The sequence below is a fragment of the Nematolebias whitei genome, chromosome 8 (assembly GCF_014905685.2).
Source record: "Nematolebias whitei isolate Nwh7 chromosome 8, NemWhi1, whole genome shotgun sequence".
NCBI classification, from domain to species: domain Eukaryota; kingdom Metazoa; phylum Chordata; class Actinopteri; order Cyprinodontiformes; family Rivulidae; genus Nematolebias; species Nematolebias whitei.
Genome location: NC_056505.1, coordinates 12,132,058 through 12,142,869, shown reverse-complemented (window position 1 = coordinate 12,142,869; position 10,812 = coordinate 12,132,058).

Genomic DNA, 10,812 nt, shown 5'->3' with positions numbered 1-10,812 from the left:
TCCATCCATCCATCCATCCATCCATCCATCCATCCATCCATCCATTGTGGCCGGAGCTGCTAGCTCTCCAGCGTTCTTCCGCCTGCACCAGCTGAGTGAAGCAAGCGTGGGTGGGAGGACTCGCTGTTGCAGTTCTTAGAAATTTAAAGTGTCAGTCAAAAATTGTGTTATGAATATGGGGAAAAAAAGCATATAAGTTGTTTCAGCGTATAAGTTGCAGGACTAACATAGGCCAAAAAACTGTGACTTAAACGCCAGAAAATATGGTAGTTTAGTGATTAAACAAACTTTTAGCAAAATTTCTGTAAAATTGTCAAGGTTAGGATGAAGCTTCTTACCTGAGGTGGTCATCTTGAATGGGGTTAATTTCAGTTATTCAGTTGTTTAAATAATTGCTCTCTGATAGTTTCAGTTTCAGACAAATCGGTCTTGTGGTTTATGAGATGATTTAATAAGACGAATGAACAAACTGCATGGGAAGTGTTTTAATGACACATGCTGTATATGTGACACTGTGCAGTGTATAAACAGCAGGTGACAATTAATTTGCTGCGTTTTTGACATGTGACTTCCCCTGTATGAGAAAAGTAGGTTTATTTGGACGACCCAAGAGTAAAACCACCCTTTGAGACGACATCTGCATTAGGATATAGATGAGAAGTCTTTGGAAATGTTTGCAGTTAAAAGTGTAGAAACATCACAGACATAAATTATAGCTCGATTCACCTTGATTCAGCCAAGAAACAGGAACTTTCATGTACCAAATGCGGCTTGTAAGTGCATGAAATATTTGTTAAACGCATTGAAGAAAATAAAATAAACTTGACAACTGCCATTTTGAACAAAATGTCCAAACAGAAACACGATGAAGGAAATAATTTCTCATTTAGTTCCTGTTCCGAGCTCTGAAAATGGGATAATGACGATAATGAGAATGATTACCAAAATGAAAGCCTTGAAGCGCGATAATCTAAACTGTCTTTCACCAAAAAAAAAAAAAAGGGGGGGGGGGGGATCTGTGCATTTGTAGTGTCTGTGTGTCCCAGCTTACAGTACAAATGCTCTACAAATGAGCCGGTATTAGCATGCTCTGAAAAGGAGCAGAGCTGGAGCGGCTGAAGGGAGCAGGTGAAAATCTCACTTTGAATCGTTTCCCCTCCCTGTCCCTGCCATTGTTCCTGTCCTCACACATGGCAGAGGCAGAAAGAAAGGATCCTATTATTCCAGCCCAAGCCTGTTCTCCCCGTTTATCGTTTAAAGAGGGGGAAGAGCGGGCCAATATTCTGATGGAAAGCAGGGCCTCAGTGGCAGCCTCAGCAGTTGTGTGCCAGCTGAAAAGACTCCGCGGGCTGAAGCTGCAACGGTGCCCACCACCTGCCGAGCTCTTTCTCCTTCGTCCATCCCTCGCTTCCCGCTCTTTCACATCAAGCGCTGGGTGACTCAGCAGTCCAGGTTCAATACAGACCGAGGCCTGGAAACATACAGAACAAAGAAGTCAACAAAACGATAGAGAAAAGATGCATTTTTGGAGTAGTATAGGGAAAAAGAGTGGACAAGGGAGGCAGATACATTGACTGTGTTCTGTATTTTGCTTTGCATCAAGAAACTTAAGCTGCAGCTGGCTCAAACTATTATTATTATTATTATTATTAATAAAGATGCACCAATACAAATATGTTGCGTGTGTACCCATTTTTTGTAAAAATAAACTTACAACACTGATACTGGTGTGACGTTCACCCCTTATTGAGCAGTCAGATGATGAAAGAAGCGCAACGTCAGCCATGTGAAGATAGGTTTTAATATATATTTATTGTGTTGCCTTTCCTGAGTCACTCTTTATCAGTTAGTGGCAATAATTAATGCAGTGTTAATGTTTGAATTGCCGATAATGAAAAAAAGAAGACTGATGAACCTGAAAAAAAAAAAAAAAAAAAAAAAAAAAACCACCTAACAACGCTGCTGAAATGATCCGAGAATAAAATGCTAAGCTAATGCTTCAAAACAGTGACTTTGAAAATGGTTAAATTTGTCATTAGATGTATGAACTGTAACAAGTGTAATGCCATTTATCAATACTTGTATCTGTGCTACTTACACTACACTCAGTTTGTAAAGATGTGATATTGGTGCATCTCTAGTTATTAATAAATAATGTTTATTTGACTCCTTTCTGCAAATCTACACTCAAGTGACCTCCCTTTTATTTTGATAGCCTTTAGATTCATTTCAGTGGACCAGCCCCTGCTTTGGCCTTCAGCTTTTCCAACGTCAGTCTAGTATATCCTCATAAACAGGCCTACAGAATGTAAGATTAGGTATTGATGGTCAGTGTGCTTAGTCCTCGTCAATACTGATGGGTTATTGATGAAGGACTGAGTGAATCCTTGTACACAACCATCACCAGTGCAGTCAAGGAAACATCTCTATGTATGTATGTATGTATGCGTGTGTGATGAAATAATGAGGTAGAGCAAAAACAAGGTGTTGTCATATATACGTGTGGCCACTCACACGCCAGAGAAATCGATAAAATCCCACACAAATGGAGATATATATACATTGCCTGCAGCGTTGCACTTTTTGTGCCAAGACACTTGTCTTCCCAGTGGGATGGGATTGATGCCCTCTCCCCTAAGGGGGAAGGAAAAGGGAGGAGGGCAGCGCTAACTTCATGGAGGGAAAGAAACAGCCCCACAGGCAGATGAAAAACTATGAAAGGAGAAGCAGCATTTGGACGCAAGGGATGAATAGGACTTAGCTGTGTGTCGAAGGGAAGAGCGGCAGCGGATCAACATTTCCCCCAGATCTCCTCCCTGCTTCAACAACTTATGACGGCTGCACACACAACCTGAGGCACTGCAGCATTAATTCAACACATTGTTAATAATTGATGTGCATCAAAACATTGAAGATAAATGCAACATAAACATGATCTGGTTGCAAAAAAATCCACTTGTGGTCGACCCACTCCTCTATCCTGAGGGCAGAATCTTATCAGCCTAGTTTCTAGGTATATTCAGTCACTCATTGCAGCGACTTTGAACCAATAGAAAATGATTTACATTCAGACGCCGTTTACATTTGAACGATCTCCTACAAACATTGGAGATTTTCCAATGTTGATTGTGAAAACTTGACTCGCTCACACGATAATGTTGTGATCGCAATCTCTAGATGAGATCGCAAAAAATGTTGAATTTCCATGCCAGGTCACTAACTGGCGCTGTGATTTTTGTGTATTTCTTCACCATACTTTGTTCAGTATTTGTAAAATGTGAGAAATGGATGGCGTAAATATTCTGAGTGAGGAGCACAAACAGTGCTCCGCTGTCCACCGTTAGTGCTGTTGTTGATGTACTCGCACACACTCCGAAAAACTATCAACAGCAGCAGTTCACAAGATGCACGTGCAGTTACACACAATGCTGGGTGTTTCCAAAACCCTTCCTCTCCGTGAACTGGATTCAAAACAACAAAGTCCATGCTCAATAATCCAGGTATAAAATCCAACATTTTTCAGTCAGGTCATCTGGACAGTTTCTTTTTTTGTGCTGAAACGTTTCGCCTTCGATCTGGATTCAAAACGTTTTGATGCCAAAGAATTCAGTGGCTGTAAGCTAAAGCAGTAACTGGAACTAAACAGAACTGTTCTGGTTTCACGTAAAATCAGCGTCACGTCATGTGCCTCAGTGTTCGAGACAAACCAACACCACTGTCCTTCATGCCCGTTGGTTACAAAACTACAGCAACTTTTTAAAATGATCAAATTAACATGTTTAGATTTTGGTACTAATGCTTTAAAAAAAAAAATCAAAATTGCAACATTGGCCCTTGACAGACTGTTCTTGTACTTTGTACTCAGCCTGTCTCAGCACTCACAAAGTCGATGTGATGTCAAACCCACATTTTTTTGGTTGGGAGTAAATGCTGTTGTGTTGTGGCAAACTAATAAACAAGTAGATTATTTCATTTTCATCTCGTATATTCTTTCAAGAATATGCATGAATATTGCAAAGATATTAACGCCTGGATAAACTCCCTGAGAATACACGACTAAATGACCCGACGGTTTGCCCAAGTTGAACTACGAAGATGCTACATCTCTACTAGAGTCTACGTAAGACTTATTTCATAACAATTTCTAGTTGTAAATGTTAATATTCAATATATCCAGCGTCCTTCTATTTATAACTGAGAAAACAAAGATAGTCAATTCATACTAATTTGAACAGGCACGCTGTCCAATTTATTATTATTTTATTTCATTCATTGACAGTTTAAAATAAATGTCACATGTTGACATAAACAAAAGTTCTGAATGAAAAGGAGTAGGATGAAGAAAAAGTCCATGTAGTACAACACAAGCAACCAAGATTCAGTTAACCATCCATATAGACACATCTTTGAACACAAAACAGGCATTGTGTATATAGAAAGAAAACAAACAAACAAAAAAATCTTTGTTATGATGCAGCACTCTGAATCAATATACTTCAATGTACCTTGAAAGAAAATTATATTTTAGGATTTTCTTAAAAGGGGCAGCACGGTGGTGCAACTGGTAGAGCTGCTGCCTCTCAGCGAGCAGGTCCCTGGTTCAAATCACGGTCCGGGGGCCTTTCTGGGTGGAGTTTGCATGTTCTCTCCGTGCATGCGTGGGTTTTCTCCGGGTGCTCCGGTTTCCTCCCACAGACCAAAAACATGCATGTTAGGCTGATTGGTAACTCTAAATTGTCCCTAGGTGTGAGTGAGAGAGTGAATGGTTGTTTGTCTCGTTTGTCTCTATGTGTCCCTGTGATGGACTTGCGACCCGTCCAGGCTGTACCCCGCCCCTCGCACAGTGATTGCCGGACATGGGCACCGGCGACCCCCGTGACCCAAAATGGAAGAAGCGGGTAAAAGATAATGGATGGCTGGATTTTCTTAAAAGTTAAAATAGATCTACTCTCTTTGGTTTCTTTAGACAGACTGTTCCACAGATCTGTTCCATAAACAGAAACACAACGATCCATTTGTTTAGTTCTGACTTTGGGTTTAAAAAAAAACTCTGATCCTCTCCAATTATAAATGCTGTCTCTTTTAATAAATCGTTTTTGCAAATGCATTGGTAACATACTGTTATATATTTTAAACCTAACTTGCAGAATAGTCCACCAAGTCGTGAAATTTCATAAATTTTACGTTACACAACAATGGATTTGTTGGATCTCTGCAGCGTTTTCCACTTATAATTCTAACAGCTCTTTATTGCTAATTAAAAATAGAATTTGTATATGACTGATAGGTATTGCCCCAAACTTCTGAACAATAGGTCAAATAAGGAACGATGAGTGAATTATACAATATCAACAATGCACTTTATATAATCATGTAATTATCCTTGATATTTTTATCTTTATATTATTGATATGTGGTTTCCAGTTTATATTTTCATCAAGAGTAATACCCAGAAATTTGACCTCTGTCACACGCTTAATCACAACCCCATCAACATCAATCAACACATCTGTATGAATCTCTATTGCTAAATATCATGTAGTTAGTTTTGTCAACATTCATTGATAATTTATGTACATGACCATGTTTTTATCATTTTTAACTACCTCCAGCACATTTGACAAATTTTCACCAGAATTTAAAAAAAATCATGTAATTTTCATGTAAAATTCATGTAAATAATTCATGTAATAGCACTTATTAAACAATTTCAGATAAACATAAAATAACATCTAAAATATTTAATGGCCATTATTAACTGTATTATTAACGGTTATCAATCAATCAACCTTTATTTATACAGGTAAATCCCATTGAGCCTCGAGGACTCATTTACAAGAGAGACCTGGTTATAAACAGCTTTCAGGAATCCAAGAACAACATTAAAAAATTAGTATAATTATATAAAATGCTTCGTCCACTCGCCCCCATCCCCGTTTTCAGCACGACGTATTTCTATTGGTTTGGTTCTGTATATTTCAAGTTTATATTCACTCGAGGCAGACATATTTGTGCGTGCTACATACGTGGTGCTCAAGTGTGCCTTAACATTTTCCCTTTCTCAGTCTTGCAGATGGAAAAATGCAATACTTTCTGTTTGGATGTTTCTTTGTCATCTTTGCACCAATATGTCAGCCTCCTTGTGCAGCGTGTTCACATGACCAAGTCTGAATTGGAGAATACAGCATTTGCTTAAAGTCCATGGAACAACAGTGGTCAGTGCATTTTCTCCAGTATTTCTTATTTTTGAAAAATATTAACTTGGTTTATAAGACACCGGCGGTCCTGGTTTTATTCAGTTTTTAGAGGTTTAGAACAGAGTCCTAAATGGTCAACTGGATGGTGAATTCAAGGCTTTCTTATATCCTGATGCATGCTCAAGGCTTTCTTGCTTTTCTGTTTGTTTTGGCCAAGGCTCCAAACTATATTGGGTTTTGTTGTGGATGAGTTTTCTGCTAAAACTTAAATCAAACATTAGTTGTGTCCTTTGAGAGGATTTATTTTGACATGCATGCAGACCACAACAGCTATGCACAGAATGCATATATATCTACTGGTGCCACACACAAGCCGTTAGTTTGGCCTGCTTGAGCTTTTGTGAAAATATATTTCAAAAGTTTAGTTTCTGATTTGAATGTGGTTATTATTATTTTTTTTAACAATTGCTTTAATTCTAAAAAAGTTAAATCTGATCCTCTGGACATTAAAAAAAAAAAAAAAAACAAAAAAGCAAAACAACAAAAAAAATGTAGAAATGTTTTGTCTTTCATCCGAAAGACTTCCTCGGTCTAAAGTGCTGTATTCAGCTCAAATACATTACTCCCAAAAAACATTACGGCAAAGACTGGTTCAACCCAAAGATCCACTCCCCCGGCACAAACAGAGTAATGTTGTGTATGCTGTTCAGTGTCAGGAGGGCTGTGATCAGTCTTACATCAGGGAAACTAAACAGCCACTGGCCAAAAGGATGGCCCAGCACAGAAGATCAACATCATCAGGCCAGGACTCTGTGGTCTACACTCATCTCCAGGTCAGAGGTCACTCTTTCAGGGATGAAGATGTTCACATCCTGGATAGAGAGGAACAATGGTTTGAGAGAGGAGTAAAGGAGGCCATCTTTGTGAAAATACATCGTCCATCATTAAACAGGGGTGGAGGCCTCCGGGTTCAACTGTCCCCCTCTTACAATGCTGTTATTGCTAGTATCATTCAGCCCTCTGTGAATAGTAAACAGCCATCAGTGTGCTAATGATCCATTGTTAGGCTGATGGTCCTTCTTGACCATGTGAGCAGCTGGTTTTGGTTGTCAGCAGCAAACTGGTTGATCCACTCTGAGAAGGTGCTATTTATAAGACCGAGCTGAATACAGCACCTCAGACTGAGGAAGTCTTTCAGATGAAAGACGAAATGTTTCTACAATTTTAGTTGTTGTTTTGCTTTTTTGAATGTCCAGAAGACCAGACAACTTTTTTAGATTTTCCTACCTGGATTATTGAACATGTATCAGGATATTTTAAATTGCTTTAATTGTTGTGAGATCTGGTGCTATTCAAAAATCAAATACAGCTGCAAATGGAGAGGTCGAACCAGTGATGCCGGCTATACAATTACCTTGTTTTAGTCTCTCAAACCTGCTAAAGTTGAAGATAACAGAGAATAACGCAGAGAACTTGTTTCAGGAGTGTTGCTGCTATGTATGCTATCCACACCTCAAATACAACTCGCGCTTAAAGAAGTGTATAAAAGGATAAATCCCCATGCATTACAGATTTAGTACAGCTGATCTAAATGAATGGAACCACTGGTACACAGGAAGTGTCACTTCTGCAAATTTGCCTCAGGCTGAAAACTTGGATAGTCTTGGTTTCATACAAAGCAAGTCGCTCTGAATCTTATTGTAAATATTAAATTCATACAGAAATTATTAGGAAGAATAGCAGACGTTTTAATACAGAACACAATAATACTTAATAGGCAAATTTTGTCATTATTACTAAATTTAAAGATGCACGTAGAAATTTTGACAAGAAAACCTCCGTCAGGCAAAGTGACCAAGGCAAGACAGTAGTACATCTGTTTAATATCAGCATGGAGACAAGAGGTCATCTGGCCCTGGAGATAAAGGTGGGTGTGGGTTGAATGTGTGTGTGTGTGTGTATACCCTTTATAACAGTCTTTGTCCATCTCCCTCACCCAGCGTGGGCAGGCCATGCATCGCTCATCCACATTCCTCAGATTATAGAGGGCCATTGCAGACGAGCAGAGGCAAGCCTGGACCCACCTGAGCAGACCCCGGTAAATTCCATTCCTGTTCTCAGACCCACAAGGATAAAAATGCTGAGGTGGGGCGAACGGGGCACATTTAGAGAATCTACATCTATTTTCACCAGATAGCAAGAAAACCCTAAGACATATAAAGTGTGAAAACGATGTTAAATCTGAATGACCCCTGCTGCCAAGCTACCACTCCAAGTCTTTGTGGTGGTGATGTCCACTCTGTACCCACCTACTACACCACCAACCCCCCTCCACTCACACCATTGTGTTTGCTTGGCGCTGATATTAGAGGAGTGAGGGCCTCGGGCGGGGGGAGGGCAGGATAGGGCTATCGACACCAAGGCCATTGTTTCTCAGCAACCCCTATTCAGGGTCATTTAGCATCTGACACCTATAGGGGCACAGTTTGTCCCAAATGGTACAGAAAATAAATAAATGTGCCAATTGGCTACACTTTGGTCCGAGCCAAAGTAACAATAGATAGAAAAAGAAAGTTAAAAACGAGGAACAACATTTAAAGAGAGGCCATCTTATCACCAGCAAATGTTTTTTCCCCACTATGGGAGTGTGCCGTTTGTGGGACACACTCAAGTTTGTTGGTGGCTCCACATATTGAAGAAGTCCTTTGGATGAAGGCCGAAACGTCTCAGCAAAAATAGAAACTGTCCAGGTGACCTGGCTGAACACTGCTGGATTTTTACCTGGATTATTGAGCATCAACTTTGATGTTTTAAGAGAGAGACTTCAACATTCAGTTGACAGAACAGATGGGACAGGCTAATCTACAGAGCTGAGGCATGTCAGTAAATGACTTATCTATGAATGTGTGTGCTTCATGGAAGTGACTGGCAACTAAAGCCCGAGAGCTATGGGCATTCCTGCCAGAGCGTCAAAGGAAAGGAGACACTCTGGGGGAAGGGGACTGTAAACAGGATGGGAAAAGACCCAGTATTTACCTCATGATCTGTTCTTAGGTGATGAATTATAGGAAAATTCAATTCAGTTTATTTATATAGCGCCAAGTCACAGCAGATGTCGTCTCAGGGCACTGAACAGAAACATTCTATTATATATATATATATATATAAATATATAAATAAATAAATAATTTAACATCTGAGGAGCAGAATGCTTTGAATTTAACTTCATCACAGAACTCTCATCTTGAACAAGCATGAAGGCGACAGTGGAAAGGAAAAATTCCCTCATGAAGAAACGTTTAGCAGAACCAGGCTCAGGACAAGCGGACATCTGCTTCAACCGGCTGGGTTTGAGAGGAACAGATACACAATGGCAGGTCCAGAATCCCGTTTAGAAATAGGAAGCCAAGTCAGAGTGGCAGTTTGAATAATAAAAAAAAAAAATGTTGATCACTTAGAAATATGTCGGCTAAAAATATAACTATTTATTGAATATTTTACTTGTTGAAAAGTAGTTTAATTCTGAAGGAACTATGAGCTCATTGTTAGTCTGAGCATGACAGAACCAAAGTATTGTTGCCACCCCAAAACTTCAGATTCACAACAAACAGGATATTTCTGTCAGAAGTGTCCGAGGCTGAACTGAAGAGCTTCTGCTGTTTTCACTTGCAAACCACCACAAACATTGGTTTAATAATGTGAAACCAACAGCTGTGATGAAAAAAAATATATATATATATTTTTTTTGAGAGTGGAATTTGTTTGACAGCCACAATACACTTTGCTAGCCATGCTTGAACTAACCTTTAACTTATGTCCTGTCACATTTAAACCATTTTTTTTCCAAAAGTTCTTCAAAGAACCATCTACATCAGGTAATATATTGTTCTCTGTGCAAACTAGTACTTTGAGAGAAAGGCTGCCAACAGCTTTTCATGTCATAGGAACAGATTGCTTGTATGTGAAACTGTCACCAAAGCAGGGATGTAGAGTGTGCATGAATTAAACCCGAGTCAATACAGCAGTTATAGAAATAAGACAATCGAGAGTTACTAGTTTAGAAACATCCAGGTTGTATCTGTGAGCGGGCCCACATACAAAGACAACAGCAGAATCAAACTAAAGAGAACACAAACAAGTCTCAAGTTTTCAATCAAGCTTTTAATGAAAAGATCATAAAATAACAGTTTATTTTTCCTCACTGCTGTACATTAAGACTGTAAGGTTGTGAGTGCTGAGGTCAGCCGTATTACACTTTTATGACACTTTTGAGTTTGTGAGCCCCGTCGCTCTGCACGGCGGTGGCTCTGACCTGAATACGAGCTCTCTGAGGAGTGGAGATAAAGAGAGAGCCCAGCCTGGGTGCTGCCAAAAGCCACAAAAAAAGGGTCAAAGAACTTCACCTTCAATACTGCTGTATACAAGTTGGGCGGTGTTTGCAGTCTAGACGGTGGCATCTGTGTTTGCGTCAGTGGAGGTTTATGGGCATACATGGCAACAAAAGTGCACCTGGGTGTGTACACCTTTGCATGCAATGTGTGTTTGCCAAAGGGGAGGGCTTCTTGCCCTTTAATTATTCATCAGCAAAGACCCTACATGTCCATTCCAGAGACTC